Here is an 18,463-nt window from a genome sequence, read left to right on the forward strand (position 1 = left end):
CACCATCCCCCGCAGGAAAAACTGTTGCCATGAATGGGTGAACCTGGTCTGCAACTATGTTCAAGTAGCTTACAGACGTCAGGGATTGTTCTATGAGGGTTATGGGTCCTAATGTGCCCCATGAAAACATTGTTCCTGGGCGAGAAACCATGAAAACATGGGAGAGCCCATTGTTATAGATGGAGGGTGGTCATAATGTAATGGCTCTTCGGTGTAAATGCGTTTTTGTATAAGAAAAAAAAACTGTTTCTTTAATGTAGCTTGATTCGTTACATTGCCTTGTTAATTTCTCTAACTAAACAATAATGTTTCATTGATTGTTTGGTTCAGAGTTTTCCTGGTTTGCATATGAAAAAGAATTTGTTAACATTAGGTGCGACACATTGCTATTACAGAGCCTACTCTCACACATTTTAGGTGCGTACAAGTATTGTAATTAAGCAGGATTTAAAATTTTTTGAAAAATTTGCAAAAATGATGTAAGCGAGTTATAAACTATTTGTAGAAGATCGGAACAAAAACAGATAAAATTAATGTATTTACATTTTTAAAACTGTCTTTCTAACTAAAGTACTCCTCCAATTATCTCGAGTTTCATCGGTGAATATGGTTAAGATGTTGAACTATATCTAGTAGTGATGTAGGTTAAACACTTTGTGATGATGCTATCACAGTACCCTCAAGTTTTAACCTTTTGGCATTTAACTAAATTTATAATGTCACTTTTATGACGGTGCCTTGCGCCTAGTTTTTCTTTTAACTGCGACCGTGAGCTTTGCTAAGCCGATTTGCCCGGATGGACGCTGACATTCGATTTGTGTTGGTGCTCAAAGTACGTGAGCGAGAACCTTCAAGATTCGCTTTCCTTCTCTGCATGCTCAGGAGAAGTAATTTGAATAGATTTACCAATTTTATACATTGATTTTTGGAGATTAACGGCGGAGCATGCAGAGAAGGAGACGCGTGTGATATTCGAAGCTGCAGAATTATTTTATGGAGTAGTTCCAGTGCTTCCTGAGCTATCATAGTGCCTTAAATTAGATGTTCCCATAAATAAAAGAAAAGTGATCCAGAAGATGTTTGTCATTATTTCCATTTATGACCAGTGAACCTGGAGTATACTACACTATACCACGTGCCTGATGCAGCCGGTACGACACACTTATGACAGGTTTTGAAGTAGCCTGGTACTTTTATCGTAGAATAAAAGATATATCAAGCATATGGGGAAAATCCGTGAAGAAACAAGCTTTTTCGTTCATTCAATGAAAATCCATTGGAAATTAGATGTTTTGTTTTAGCGAAAATGAAGATGTTTAAAAGAATAAAGATCTCGTAAATGGGAAAAATTTTTGAAAACGAAAGTTTATACATTTGTTCAGTCATGGAAAATGTATTGAAAAATAAATATCTTATTTTGGCGAGTAGAGAAAAATTATGGAGTAAAATATCACACGCAAGAAGAAAAAGTTAATGGAATAATTTACTTCTCTATGATGATTTGTTTAGGGAAAAGTTATGGAACAGAGAGATATCCTGCCAATGCGATGAATGTGTGGAAGTTCATAAAAGTGGAATCTAAGAAATCGTGCACTGGCACAATCTAAATTATAACCATGGCAGTATTGGGTACAATCTAACAGGCGCATAAGACACGGACACAATATAAATTATAACCATGTTGCACAAACATGGACACATCTAACGGATAATTCAACAGGCATATATAACACAGGACAATCTGAATTATAACCACGTAACTGACACTATTGGGCACAATGAAACAGGTAATCTAACAGGCTCATATAACAAGTGCACAATCTAAGTTATAGCCAGGTAACATTCCTCTATAAGATTCGTACATTTGTTTATTTTCCAATACACAGAGCAGAATGAATTTTTTAAAAAAAATCAAAATTGATATGTTTCAATCTGAATCGGTAACATCTTGTGAGTATAGGAAGGTTGCCTAAATCGTATCACTTTTCACATTTAAATTTTTTTCTTGGACACATATCATTGGACATTGCATTTAAAATATTTGAATTATAAAATATTTTTATTCAACCAGTTGTCATTTTTATGATAATAATATTTGTGCAGTACGTGCAGAATATTAATTGTTATCGAAAGGTCTGTGGAACGATTTTGGATACGAGTTGCCCACTTTGTACCACCTTCTCCCTTAATTATACCCACTTCAAAAGTACTGAATATTTGTGCTTAAATAAGTAAGTAGACCATGAGTAACCCGAAACAATAGTAGAATAGCATAAATACTGAATTTTGTGAATTGTTATGAATATAGTAACAGAATTATAAGAGTTCAAGCTACGTAGTTCAAGCTTGACTTTTATAAGAGCTGATTGTTAAAACTGCGTATCTTTTAACCAACTTTCTTCTTGGATTTTAGAAATGGGGAAATCGGTGAGATTGAAGCCTTGAACATAAAAGATACGGGGACAGTTTGGTCTATCAAATCGCATTACCTACCAATAATTAGTAGATCATGACTTGACTAACCAGTGAACTTATCACTTTTAATTAAATAAAGAATATGAATATCATCTTAAGTTTATCAAGTTTTAATGAATTCACTAAAATACTTCCGCTTTCCCACTGTCCGAAAAACAGTTCAATTAAAGATTGACACACCAGAATAGTTAAATCCTCTTAAACAGTGTTCTCAACTGTTGTAGTTTCATTATAAACTTCACTCACGAGCTGAGAAATAAGGTATAGGGCGAAAAATACTCTTAGAATAATTCTTAGCTACTTTTGGACTGTTTGGATGTAGTACAATTAAATTGCTTGAAAATAGACCGTCCCCGTAGTTGGAGTTAATACAACGTCTTAAATCGTACCAGTATGAATTGCTCTGGAGGTACGATTTAAGCAACTACGTAAAGTGTTTAAGTGTTATTCCAAACCTCAAACAATAGTTCGAACACAACGGAATTAGACATAACAATTATATGATGTATTTAATAATCAGTACATTACTTTAGTTCTACTAAGTCCTTACACAGAATACTCAAATACATTAAGAACTTGTAAAACCAACTAATTTAAATAAAAACGTAATGCAAGTACACAGATGCTTGTTTCTTCTGCATGGGTCTCCACGTGAACAAAAAGCTACCTAATTTAACCGTTAGAGAGTTCTGTATTCAATGCTTCTTTAGAAACCAAAGGTGGTACGACTTAGGCAACTTCCAGCAACGAAGTCATCGATGGGCATTGCAGAATTAAACGGCGTATACTGTAATTACCTATAAAAGCTTTTATGGTTGGTTCTGGGTGCTAGAGTATAAACCTTCGTAAATCATTGTGATCAAATAAGCAGGATGATCAAATAAGCAGGATGAATAAACAAGTGCCATCCAAAGGGTTATAGAGGGAAAGAGAGATAGATGGATGTCAGATCATCCAAAACCGCCATTTTTCTTCATTAAGAACCCAAACCGATTGGGAAATGGTTTTTGTAAAGCGCCACTGCCACTTTTATTGCTCCTGGAANTCTTTTTAAACAGAATTCTCAATTGTTGCAGTTTTATTATAAACTTCACTCACGAGCTGAGAAATAAGGTATTGGGCGAAACATACTCTTAGAATAATTCTTAGATACTTTTTGACTGTTTGGAAGTAGTACAATTAAATTGCTTGAAAATAGACCTGTCCCGTAGTTGGAGTTAATACGTTGCTCTTAAATCGTACCAGTATGAATTGCTCTGGAGGTACGATTTAAGCAACAACGTTATGGGTTTTAATGTTATTCCAAGCCTCAAACAATAGTTATAACATCACGGAATTAGTTGGTTGAAAACTATATGATGCATTTAATATCTTAGAATATTTTTTAGATACTTTTTGACTGTTTGGATGTAGTACAATTAAATAGCTTGAAAATCGACCTGTTTCGTAGTTAGAGTTAATACATTACTCTTAAATCGTACCGGTACAAATTGTGCTGGAGTCACGATTTAAGCAACTCCGTAAAGTGTTTAAGTGTTATTCCAAACCTCAAACAATAGTTCGAACAACACGGAATTAGACTTAACAATTGTATGATATATTTAACAGTCAGCACATTACTTTAGTTCTACTAAGTCCTTACACAGAATGCTCAAATACATTAAAAACTTGTAAAACCAACTAATTTAAATAAAAACTTGATGCAAGTACACAGATGCTTGTTTCTTCTGCAGGGATCTCCACGTGAACAAAAAGCTACCTAATTTATCCATTACAGAGTTCTGTATTCAATGCTTCTTTAGAAACCAAAGGTGGTACGACTTAGGCAACTTCCAGCAACGAAGTCATCGACGGACATTGCAGAATTAAACGGCGTATACTGTAATTACCTATAAAAGTTTTTATGGTTGGTTCTGGGTGCTAGAGTATAAACCTTCGTAAATCATTGTGATCAAATAAGCAGGATGATCAAATAAGCAGGATGAATAAACAAGTGCCATCCAAAGGGTTATAGAGGGAAAGAGAGATAGATGGATGTCAGATCATCCAAAACCGCCATTTTTCTTCATTAAGAACCCAAACCGATTGGGAAATGGTTTTTGTAAAGCGCCACTGCCACTTTTATTGCTCCTGGAAATCCCGCTTTTATGAGGTCACGTAGCACGAGCGTGACTCCCTTCTAACAGTATCGTTAAGGGATCCTTCCAGTGAAATATCGCCAACTCCAGAAATGGCGTTTGTATCCATATAAATGTTTTTTTTTCTTCCTTCTTCTTCTTCTGCTTCTGGAGAAGTTCGTGGCGATCGTCGTCTGGAAACGATGGCGCTGATTTCTGAGTTTTTCTTATCTTACGATTGCAATTGAGTTCTCGAACAGCTTGATTGCTAAGGATTAGAGATGGGAGGTGATGACGCGTTTTGTAGGTGTAATTAGAAATGATTGTACTAGGGCTGGTTGTTAAGTCTGAGTGTTATTTCTAATTCTCGCCGATTCCTGAAACATTCCTCTTTTTATACATGAAAATCCAGTAAGTAGTAATTATAATCATCTATGACAATTTACGTTTTTGATAATATATAATAAGTTTTGCTGGGATAAAAACAGGTAAAAGGAAAAATCGGCGCATACCTTCTAATGTTGTGCAAGAATCTTTTCAGTGATTGAATGTTCTGAAAATTGCTTCAATGATCAAACGTTGCAAGAATCTTTTGTAAAATCGAAATCTTACAAGAATCTTTTAAATGTTGCAGAAATTGCTCTAACGATAAAATGTTCTAATAATCTTTCGCCAATGCTGCGAGAATTTCTTCAATCTTGAAATGTCTCAAAAGTTGTTTCAATGATTAAATGCTGCAACAATCTTTTTCAAGGTTGAAATGTCATAAGATATTTTTCAATATCTAAATGCTTCAAGAATTGCCTTACCAAGTAAAACTTTTCTAGTAAAAACTTTTTTCAATCTTGAGATATCTTGCCAGTACTCAGATGTTTTAAGAATATTTCCGATCTTGAAATGTTCAAGAATCTTTCCAACGATAAAATGTTCAAGAAACTTTTCAGTGTTTTTCATTCTTCTACAAAAATTTATCAATAATTGGTTTTGTAAAAAAGAAAAAAATTCAATGATGAATAACAGTTTCGCTTAGATCTAAATAATGAAAATTAGAGTAAATTTAAAAAAATTATCGTTTGGAAATGAGCCGAGTTTGAAAACTGTCACCTTTAATGCACAAAAATGCTAAAAATTATGTTATAATTTATAACTATAAATAATATGCTAATTTTTTATTATCAATTATTTTATAATATAATTAATTTATTACTATAAGTTATTAAAATTCTAAAAATACTATTTTTTCACATATTTTGATCTAAAATATTACAAAATAATAAGAAAAGTATGAAAAATATGTTTCATAAAAATTCTGAGTCAAAGAGTTAAGTACAGTAGAATCTTCCATAAACCCGAGTTACTGAAAAAAATCAATTGAACTTCTAATGACTGAATGACCAATGCATGCACAACATGTGAGATAATTGCTGCCCTATCCTGAAAAGTAATCCTAACCAAACATAAGTTTGCATCCAGAAGAGGAACTACTATATTGTGGTTTGCGCAATATGATTTGCGCAATATACTACCAGAGTCACATGTTAAATTCAGCTCATAGATCTGCATACAAGTACTACAAAGCTTAAAAAAAAGTATTGTTGCAGACTTCTACAATCTATTCTTTCAAGTCACGGAAGGGAAGAGGAGTTTTAAAAAAGTACTTTGACTGACAGGAATCTAGAAATCCAAGTTCTTTCGTGCCTAAAATATCGTAGTTGACACTCAATATTTAAAAAAAAAAATTTACATTATTTTCTATTCCATGACAGAGTAGTTCCAAAAATGGGTTCTGAATCTTTAAAATTTTTCTATTTTTGAAGACCACAGAGAAAGACATTGTGTATTTAGTGACTAACTCATCAAGCGCTTTCTTTTAAATATACAACACTAAAATTTCGAAAATGATTTTTTTATTATTTGCTTATTATATTTTATGAATTCGGTAATCTGATATTTGAGTTTTCGATAGTTTGAGGTAGGCTCCATCCCATAAAATCACTATTACCAAAAAATCTGTCAGACAATGAATTTCAATGAACAAGGTTCGAGTAAGAGTCAGAGATCACGAGTTCGAAAAACCTCTGAAGGAGGGAGTTCGAACATTTAAAAATAATTCGAAGACAAAATTTGCATAGTATTAATTTTGAATGTGTAAGTACCCTCATTATGCAAGTGTTATTTTGTATAGATATAACAAATCAAGATTGGATTTGGAGTTNCTGGGAACCAAATCTAGAACCCGACACTCGAAAATTTTGCTCTGTTACAATCGTACCCTGTTACAATTGACCCTACTCTCCCCTACTGAATCCTTAAAATTTTTCTATTTTTTTAAACCACAGAGAAAGATATCGTGTATTTAGTGACTAACTCATCAAGCGCTTTCTTTTAAATATACAACACTAAAATTTCGAAAATGCTTTTTTTTTTAATTTGCTTATTATATTTTATGAATTCGGTAATCCGATATTTGAGTTTTCGATAGTTTGAGGTAGGCTCCACCTCGAATTATCGAGACTTTACTATAATTTAATAAACAAAATCACTATTACCAAATAATCACTGTGATTTTTTTTTCGTTCATCGTTGGCACTTTTTTAAGTCAGCGAGATAGTATTACTATCATGTTACATGCCCTATTAATTCAAATTTACTGTAAAATATGATTTGATATCTACAGCTTGTGAATGTATCATTAAATATATCGCCAACTTTATATGTTTAGTTTTAGTTTAACAACTTTAATTAAAATAACTTTATAAATAAATAAAGGTCTGATAAGAAAATTCTAAATATAGCACCATAATCTCATGAAGCCGAATCCAACGCTACCATATAACAAATAACCCTGCGGTCACTAACAAATATCTGCCTTCTCTGCAAGCAATTCTCAACAGCAAATATCTACATAACAGTCGAGATATATCTCTGGGATGGGAACAGGAAATATTTCACGTCCTCAACGTCAGCTTTATATGGCAAGTCAGAGAATGATTACGATGATGATTATGAGGACTGCCTTTGAATCGATGTTCTGGAGCTAGAAGATGGTAATGACGCTCTTGCGTGTGTCTTTCGAGGAGTTGACTCAGAAGTCGTCTACTTGATCACCTGATATTACCAGCCGAGAACTGATACCCCAGGTGTGTGGAGGTTGAGGCCCAAGCGTAAACGTTTTTCTTACAGTCTGTGAAGTGAAGAGACGCCATCGAAAGAAATGAAGCAGATAAGGATTGAAGAGACTTTATGGAATAGCACGTCATGAATCAAAATGTTCCAGATCGCGAGAGTATTTCTTTCTTTCGAGTTCTGTTTCGGATTACAGTTATTTTTTTCAAACTCTTACTTAGTTTATTAATTAAATTATTGAAATTAAGTTTTAAGCAGTTTTATCTATGAGTATAAAAATTGCAAAAAAGTCATAAAAATATAGTAACGTACACCTTACTAGAACTATTGGTAAGAAAAAAAAAGTTTCTTCAGTAGCTTGATAGTACATAGTAGGTCTTGGTCTTGTCTAGAAGCTTTTTCAGATTAGTTTTCCTTTCTCCAATGGTTTCTAGTTTTTCACTTGACTATTAATTTACCTTAGGTTTGGTCTTTTCTTTTTCTGCGTGGCAAAGTCTCTGGCATTGAAAATATTGTATGTAGTATGATCTCCGTCTAATCCTGTGTTCATATTATTCCTTGATGTTTGATGAAACATCAAGGAATAATATGAACGCCTGGTTAATTGCATGAGCGATAAAGTTCTTAATTTTATCTCGCCCTGTTTTATTCCCTCTACCCATTTTTTGAGAAGTTTTTTCGAAGACATTTAAACTTCCTCCATGCTCTCATCTCTAAGAACCATCATCCAAGTTTCACAAGCATATTAACAAAATTTTTATATTTTAGAAGAGATCTAAAAACAATAAGAGATCAAGCAATAATGAAAGATAGTTTTAACAGAATTAATGTGGAAAACATAAGCCCTTGACCACAAAATGCCTGTGGACGACTTCTCATTATAACCCTATTTTTTCCTTTGATTTAAGAATTTTAAGGTTTTTACATAATGAGCTATGTAGATTAGAGATCATGATACCACACCGACAGTAATATGTATTTTAAGATAAATGCATTGATGAAAATTAACATAAATGACACTAGCAATTGCAATTTTTGCCTAATATTTTGATCAGACTATTGGATGCACTTTTTCTTACTTCCATAGCTGCATAGCACATTCCATAGCTCCTCTTTTACATGTGGACATACTTCAGACGCATAACGTCGTAAATGGAAAATCTGATTGGACAATTCCGAATCTTCTAGCCTGCTTTCAGACTAGCACATTACCCAATCACGATCCAGAACCTAGTCCCGATTTAAGGGTTTATCTTTTAACAATCATGGTAATTTTCAAGCGAGCATTATCGAGCGAAGACAACCCCTTGTCAGGCTAGAATTCAGGCGCGTGATGATTGGTTTCTATGTTACATGGTAATTTTTCGCCGATCTTTGCAAATTAGGGTTCTTAAGTTCAGGAATGTTGCAAATTTGACAAGCAATATTTTTTCCTGTGACGTCAGAAGCCTGCTTTCAGTCCTCGTGTAAATGCGTTGTAAAGAAAAGAGAGTTATTTCATTTGAAAGACAGTATTATTCATTTAAACTGTCACTTTGTGTCAGTGCGTTTGACCTTTAATTTGCCTAAGGACAACGAAGGCGCACATTCCAATCCTATTTCTTTCATAAGAAAATTCATGAACAAATTCATTAAAATTTTTCAACGAATTTTTGAGTTACTTCATAATATGCTAGATAAAATAGTCATTATGTGTTCGCATCGACAAAGTGATAACAACATGTTCATTTTGAGATAAGTGTATAAATAAAAAGTAAAATGAACGACTCAATCAAACTTTCAAATCGAATTTTGTTACAAACCTCTAGAAGTAATAAGCCACATTTGTAGCAAGTAAGATTCTGTAACAGGTACAAAATAACTGCAGTAGAAAATACTAGCCATCTCAAGTTTGCTCCAGTGCGTTAGATTTTAGGTTAGTCGGCGAATAATGATTTCTCATTCTAATTTTTTTCGTTCCTCAGGTTTGCAAAATTTTCGGGTTACATCATCGACAAAGTGATAACAACATATTCATTTTGAGATAAGTGTATTGATAAAAAGTAACATGAACGACTCAATCAAACTTTCAAATCGAATTTTGTTACAAACCTCCAGAAGTAATAAGCCACATTTGTAGTAAGTAAGATTCTGTAACAGGTACAAAATAACTGCAGTAGAAAATACTAGCCATCTCAAGTTGCTCCAGTGCGTTAGATCTTAGGTTAGACGGCGAATAATGATTCATTCTAATTTTTATCGTTCCCCAGGTTAGAAAAATTTTCGGGTTATTGCATAATAAGCTAGGAAAAGTAGTCATTATGAGTCTATATCGACAAAGCGATAATAACATAATTATTTGAAGATAAATGCGTGGATAAAATGTATCGTTATTTTAGTTAGGTTGACGTGGGCGAAAGTGGAAAATCAATCAGCATTAATCATTTCCTCCAACAACAGCAAACTAGGAAAATGAAAAGTAAATTACACAGGGAAAAAAAGATTAATGAAAGAAAAAAGCATGATTGATGAATAAAACTTGCTAATTACTTAATTAATCATAACTAAGGAACATTCGAAGAGAAAACTACTTTTCAAAGTAGAACGAAATAACTATTTCCTGAGTCATTCCCATTCATTTCAAACTTCTGCCAATGTACTTGAAAGTCGAAACAAAGAAATTTGCGTGAAAAAAAATATTTTTTTTTTTAAAAAACGATTTAACACATTCGAACTTGACACTTCCGAGTGATATACGACCTTCATTCTGTTATTCTCACGCGAGAGTTGGCAACGCATCACGCATGCGAAACCAGTCTTTTGCCCGGCATGAAACGACACAACTGCTGAATGAAAACAAAAATTGAATCGAATTAGACGTGATTAATGTCAGGCCTTCGTGGAAACAGGAGTAAAGCCTTCAAATTACCACGTCGCCTCCCAAATGCATCCATCTTCTAAAGGTCCAGCCTCCCGCTCTCTTTTCCCAACATATTGATTGATTGATAGATACGGGTTTTATAATGGATAAGCACTCTCTGTTAAGACCGTTCCATCTTGATCAATCCCGTTTCGGTCCGGTTGTTGTTTTTCAGCCGCTTTCTCACTGAAGAAGTGGATACAAAATAACCAAGAAGAGCTCTAATCTTGTGATACATTTTGAAAGGGTAATTACTTGGCGATGAGGCATTAAAATTAAATCTGGCGAAGTGATTATATGCCAAATGGAACATTAAAACTAAATCTGAAGTGGCGTCGGGGTGATACATCAATGACGGAAGCATCCGGCGTCTATTAGATAGTGGAACATGCAATCTTTGATTTATGGGTCGGAAGAACATGGCCTGGAATTGCTATAAATCAAGAGCGCTGACGCATTCATAAGGGCGCTGTGGAATGATGGGATACTAAATAATAGCGTTGGCGTGGAGAATATCCAAAGGGTTATTCTCTGAACACAATAAAGGGCTTGCGTGGAAAAATACGGTTAGCTACGAAAACGAAACTATGAATACTACAAACTTATACTTCAGTTGAATAACTAATATTCAATTTCGTGTTTTGTAGAAACTATGTTTTTTTTTTTTTTAATCCAGCAGAAAAATGCAAAATCAAACAAAGAAATATTTATGGAAGAAAAATATATACTTAAGGCTTAAAATTTAATCAGTGGGTTATTGTTTTAGCCGTTTCAGTTGCACACTAAATAAATATGTTGCATAATAGATAGTTCATTATAATCAAATTTATTTTAATTTGAAAATTCTGCAACATTTAACAATGCAGCTTTCAAAAAGAAAAGAAAAAAAAATGAATAAGTAGTATATAACTGGAATATTTTAACCAAGAATATTTTAACTAGACAGAAATAAATTTTCTAACAGATACTTCAAATCCAAAGAACGCTTACAATTTAAAGTTTACTATTAAATTTATAATAAATACGTTGCATAAAAGAAAGTTCATTGTAATTTAATTCATTTTAAAGTGAGAACAAATATTGCAACATTTAGAAATATATAGTTTGTCTAAAGTAAGAACTCCCCTAGTCATTCGTCTGGACCCATGGTATGGTTATGGGGTCGAGGTATAACTATTTCAACAAGAGGTGTGGGGCCACTGTTTAGGACATATTTTGGCTCAGGGAATTTTTTTCCTCGGTCTATTGTGTTGGCCCTAAAGTGCTGAGAAGCAATCCTCTCTGAAATGCGCTATTCTAGTTACCATAGCAGCAGACGGTCTTAGACTATGTGGCGGGAGGAGTTCTTATGGTAGACAAACTATAATTAATAAAATAAAGAATAAACAAATATTTTAGCAGGAAATAAATTTTCCAACAGATACTTTTAATCAAATGGACGCTTCCAATTTCAAGTTTCCCAATAGATTGACAATAAATACGTTGCATAAAAGAAAGTTCACAATAATTTAATTTATTTCGAAGTTATGTTGCAGCAGTTATAAATTTAACTAACAAAATAAAAAATAAATAAATATTTTACCTGGAAATAAATTTTCCAACCGATGCTTTCAATCGAAGGGACACTTCCAATTCCAAGATTCTTAATAGATTCATAATATATATATGCTGCATAGAGGAAAGTTGACAATTATTAAATCTCTTTCAACTTGAAAAAAACATTGCAACTTTTGAAAATATAACTCAGAAAAAATAAATATTTTGGTAAAAAAGAAACTTTCCAACAGATGCTTAATTAATATAATGACATATATTATAATATAATATTACATATAATATTATAATTAACTGTTTTGATAAATATTTTCAAAAAAAAACTTTTTGTTACAATTTAAGAAATATACTCCTCCATAAAGTAAGTTAACCATAGACAAATAAAAAGTAACAGCTACAATAAATATTTTCTGGTATGAAATGATTGTTTTGCATGAAAACGAATAGTTTCCAGTGTAAATTATCTGTTATAAATTAAAACAAATATTCAACTGTTGGCGGATATTGATTAATCGCGATAGTAAATATTCCACAGCATAAAATATTTGTTTTATATTGAAGTAAATAATTTCTGAATAAAATGGGTTAAATGTTGGTTGAAATAAATTTAATTGCTACAACAAATATTTTTCACCATAAAATAGTTATATATAGATATTGCAACAATTGAATTAAATGGTTTAACTATTACAACAATTATTTTCTTGTACAAAATGAGTAGGTCATTGTTAAATGTGTGTCAACTGTTAAAATTAATAGTTATTGTAACAGATTCGATATTTTCTGGTATAAATTATGTCAACTATTTACGAATAATGACGAATGTTTTAACAAATATTTTACTATTACGAATAGATTTTATGCTTTAAAAGTATTTTATGTTATAAATTGGGCTAACTGTTACCAAATATGAGTTAACTGTTAAAATTAAAACGCATTTTTATAGATTCAATCAAATATTTTTGTATAAAAATTGGTTTCGCCTTTTATAAATTGTGCTGATAGTTATAACAAATATTTTCCAAAATAAGAAACTTCTTATAAACAATGTATTTTCTTGTATAAAATAGGTTAACTGTTGAAAAATAAGTTTGTCACTGTTTGTCCTATAGTTCCAATTAAAGAATATTACTTCAACAATAGTATTTTCTGATCATTATCACAGGTGAAGTGAAACTACATTTATGCAGTCACTTTTGAAAATAAGACCAACACTACAATGATATAAATTAGTATTTCGTAATCCTAACAATATTTATGAACAATATTTGTATATTTATGAACAAAAATATTATCCTAACAATATTTGAAATCCTAACAATATTTTAACAATATTTATGAATATTTATATAGAAATATTACATACTGGGTTTTCGAACACTAAATTTTAGATTAGCTTTGTGTGAATAAAACTTTAATATGATTAACATGGAATATTGCTAACAATGTTTTAAGTAATGAAATAGTGATTTTTGTTAGTGTAATTTAGGTTTATCTGAAATTAAAAGAAATAATTTCAAGATAACTAAGAGAGAAAGAGGTTGGGGGAGGGAGAAGGTATGTGAGGGAGAAAAAGGGAGAGGGCGGAAGAAAGGGAGACCTTAAAAGTTTTCAAAATTATAACAAAGATCCTATTTAAAAAGTGATGACGAAATTGGAAAGAACATCGATATTTTAATATATTAGCGACCACTGTATATTATTTTTGAATGAAAATCAATCTACAGGAAGATTTTGTCCTAAGATATCTCTAAATGATGAACGATGATTTTAAAACGATGTTCCCGTCTTACCTTGAGCTATAAGTTAAAATTTTGTTTTAAATTTTTTCTCTCTCAATATTTCTTGTTTGTTCTGAATAATTTTTTGTCTTTGAGCTTACTGTAGAATTGTATAAATTGTTGTTTTGTATAATTGCATTTTGTCAAAGAAAGCCATATAAATTCTGGGATAACCCCCTTCTATATCTCCCCCGTTTTGATACAACAAAAATCTATTTAACTTCGAAATTGTTAGTTCAGTTGATTTGTTTTTGGTCTCGTACATTTCAGTGTAAAGAAATAGATAAAAATACCTCACTTGTCTAGATAGCAACGTTGAAATTTCTTTCACCATTAATCTAGCTCATCAGCAAATTCAACACTGCACGTAAGGTAATTACAAGAGTTCGAAACCAAAATTTTTAAAACAACTTTTAGCTTTCATCAAATTCTCTCCAGAGTATGCTCTAATTTTATTTATTTATTATTTATTTATTTATTTTATTTCCATATTTATTTCATTTCTTGATTTATTTCATTGATTATTTTATTTATTTATTTGTTTCATTTATTTCTTTTATTTATTTATTCATATTTGGATTTGATAACTGGCCTAATAAAGTAAAATTGATCAAAAATTGGTTTGCAAAGTAATAAAGCATCCAGGTCAAATTAAGATAATTTCATTATCGATCAAAAGATTTACGTTAAAAAGTATAAGGGAAATAAAGAATAGTTTAGAGCATTCTAATGAAGAACATGATTCATTTTAAAGCCTCTTCCATATGTTTGAATGTATCTTGTTTTTAAAGTAAATTCCGCCTGCAGTCTCTCGAGATCCATTAATGATGCTTATTTTCTCCCGTCTTAGTATAAAAATGTCCATTCCATCATTCCGACAGTTTTTAACCAATCAGAAACAGAAGCCACTCTTTCGGAAAAGATGTCTTTTTCGAATGTCAATCATTTATTCATATCAGCATCCGAGTCATAAACAGAAGAAACGGCTCTCTCGCGACACGAAAAATCTCTTCTTTTCTTCTTTGAGACCTCATCTTGAGCATCTTTCAAATAAAGATTCGGATGGAGTCTCCTCCTCTCCAGATGACGGAGTAAAAGAAGAGATGCGTGGTGCCGACCACCAGCCATCATCCATCCATCAACTGGCTGCCGATCAGTCGCTCTTCCGCATCATTTTTCTATTCCTCCTCCGCATCTTTTCTTTAAAAGTGATGGATGGTCGGAGTCAACGAAATGGACGCGGGCACGTCCAAAGTGAAAGTGAAAAAAGANCAAAGTTATATTGCAACATTTATAAATTTAACTAAGAAATAAATAAGAAATAAATAAATATTTTACCTGGAAATAAATTTTCCAGCCAATGCTTTCAATCGAAAGGACTCTTCCAATTCCAAGCTTCTTAATAGATTCATAATATATATGCTGCATAGAAGAAAGTTGACTATTATAAAATTTTTTTCAACTTAAAAAAAAACATTGCAACTTTTGAAAATATAACTCACAAAAATAAATATTTTGGTAGAAAAGAAACTTTTCAATAGATGCTTAATTATTATAATAACATATATTATAACAACATATATTTTAATAACATACATTATAATAATATATATTATAATAATATATATTATAATATAATATTACATATAATATTACATATAATATGTCAATTAACTGCTGTAATAAATATTTTCCAAAATACATTTCCTTTTACAATTTAAGACATATGCTCCTCCATAAAATGAGTTAGCCATAAACTAATAAAAGGTAACTACAGTAAATAATTTTTTGTTTGTAATAATTGTTCTGTATAAAATCAAATAATTTCTAGTGTAAAATATCTGTTATAAATTAAATCAAGTATTTTCCTTATTAAAAGGGGTTAACCTGTAGGCGGATATGGGAGGAAAAATTTTGCGATAGCAAATATTCTACAGCATAAAATATTATATTGAACCAAACATTTTCCGAATAAAGAGGCTTATCTCTTGGTTGAAATAGATTTAAATGATATAACTAATATTTTTCAGTATAAAATTGTTATAATTTGATATTGCAACAGTTGAATTAAATGGTTTAACTATTATAACAATTATTAAGTACAAAATGAGTTAGTTGCTGTTAAATATATGTTAACTGTTATAATTAATACTAATTGTTACAGATTCGATATTTTCTGGTATAAATTCATGTTAAGTATTTTCGAATTATGATGAATGTTTCAACAAATATTTTACAGTTAAGAATGGATTTTATGCATTAAAAGTATTTTATAATATAAATTGGGTAACTGTTATCGAATATGAGTTAAATGTTAAAATTAAAATGAATTTTTATGTAAAACGATGTAATCAAATATTTTTCTATAAAAATGGGCTTACCCTTTTATAAATACGGTTGATAGTTATAACAAATATTTTCCAAAATAAGAAACTTTTTATAAACACTGTATTTTCTTGTATAAAATGGGTTAACTGTTGAAAAATAAGTTTGTCACTGTTTGTCTTATTGTTCCACTTAAAGAATATTATTTCAACAATAGTATTTTTTGATCATTTTCACAGGTGCCGTGAAACTACATTTATGCAGTCACTTTTGAGAATAAGACCAACACTACAATGGTATAAATTAGTACATATTTTGTAATTCTAACAATATTTATGAACAAAAATAGAATCCTAACAATATTTGTAATCCCAACAATATTTTAACAATATTTATGAATATTTATATAGAAATATTGCATACTGGGTTTTCGAACACTAAATTTTAGATAAGCTTTGTGTGAATAAAACTTAACAGATAACTTGTGTGAATAAAACTTATAATTGACATGGAATGTTGCTAACAATGTTTTAAGTAATGAAATAGTGATTTTTGTTAGTGTAATTTAGGTTTATCTGAAATTAAAAGAAATAATTTCAAGATAACTAAAAGAGAGAGAGATGGAGAGAGAGGGTGGAGGAGGGAGAAGATATGAGAGGGAGAGAGAAGGTGGGAGAGGAAGGGAGAGGGCAGAAGAAAGGGAGACCTAAAAAGTTTTCTGTTATTGCAAAGTTCCTATTTAAAAAGTGATGGCGAAATCGGAAAGAACATCGATATTTTAATATATTAGCGACCACTGTATATTATTTTTAAATGAAAATAAATCTAGGCGAAAATTTTGTCCTAAGATATCCCTAAATGATAAACGATGATTTTAAAACGATGTTTCCGTCTTACCTTGAGCTTTAAGTTAAAATTTTGATTTAAATTTTTCTTCTCTCAATATTTCTTGTTTTTTCTGAATAATTTTTTGTCTTTGAGCTTACTGTAGAACTGTATAAATGTTTGTTTTGTATAATTAAATTTTGTCAAGAAAAGCCATGTAAATTCTGGGATAACCCCCTCCTATATCTCCCCCGTTTTGATACAACAAAAACCCATTTAACTTCGAAATTATTAGTTCAGTTGACTTGTTTTTCGTCTCGTTCAAGTCAGCGTATATATAAAAATACCTCACTTGTCTAGATAGCAACGTTGAAATTACTTTCACCAATAATCTACCTCATCAGCAAATTCAAAACTGCAGCAAGAGCTTATCTCGAAGGAAGAGGCAAAAGTAAGGTAATTGCAAGAGTTCGAAACCAAAACGTTTAGCTTTCACCAAATTCTCTCCAAAGTATGCTCTTATTTTATTTATTTATTATTTATTTATTTATTTTATTTATTTATTTNAAAGTGAGAAAAAGAAGGAAAAAAAATTAAACAAAACATAGTTGACATTTTTCTGAAATTTTTTTTTTTTCTAAATTAAAATTGCATTAGAAGCTGTTGTATAGGAAAAGTTTGCACTTTGTATTTTATTTTATTTATTTATTTATTAAATTTATTTATTTTATTTATTTATTTTATTTATTTATTTTATTTATTTATTTGTTTCATTTATTTCTCTTATTTTATTTTATTTATTTATTTATTTATTCATATATGGATTTGATAACTGGCCTAATAAAGTAAAATTGATCAAAAATTGGTTTGCAAAGTAATAAAGCATCCAGGTCAAATTAAGATAATTTCATTATCGATCAAAAGATTTACGTTAAAAAGTATAAGGGAAATAAAGAATAGTTTAGAGCATTCTAATGAAGAACATGATTCATTTTAAAGCCTCTTCCATATGTTTGAATGTATCTTGTTTTTAAAGTAAATTCCGCCTGCAGTCTCTCGAGATCCATTAATGATGCTTATTTTCTCCCGTCTTAGTATAAAAATGTCCATTCCATCATTCCGACAGTTTTTAACCAATCAGAAACAGAAGCCACTCTTTCGGAAAAGATGTCTTTTTCGAATGTCAATCATTTATTCATATCAGCATCCGAGTCATAAACAGAAGAAACGGCTCTCTCGCGACACGAAAAATCTCTTCTTTTCTTCTTTGAGACCTCATCTTGAGCATCTTTCAAATAAAGATTCGGATGGAGTCTCCTCCTCTCCAGATGACGGAGTAAAAGAAGAGATGCGTGGTGCCG

The 18,463-nt window shown here is 31.2% G+C and overlaps 1 long non-coding RNA gene across 2 annotated transcripts in view; it reads right to left on the bottom strand.

The window, feature by feature from the left end:
• LOC122270282 (uncharacterized) overlaps positions 1 to 18,463 on the bottom strand; it is a 180,218-nt gene that overhangs the window by 37,635 nt on the left and 124,120 nt on the right. For both annotated transcript variants that reach the window (XR_011637503.1, XR_011637502.1), the window contains exon 3: positions 12,200 to 12,285. This is a non-coding gene — a long non-coding RNA (uncharacterized lncRNA). The remainder of the gene's footprint in view (positions 1 to 12,199; positions 12,286 to 18,463) is intronic.

This window comes from Parasteatoda tepidariorum, chromosome 8, assembly GCF_043381705.1.
Source record: "Parasteatoda tepidariorum isolate YZ-2023 chromosome 8, CAS_Ptep_4.0, whole genome shotgun sequence".
Taxonomy (NCBI): Eukaryota; Metazoa; Arthropoda; class Arachnida; order Araneae; family Theridiidae; genus Parasteatoda; species Parasteatoda tepidariorum.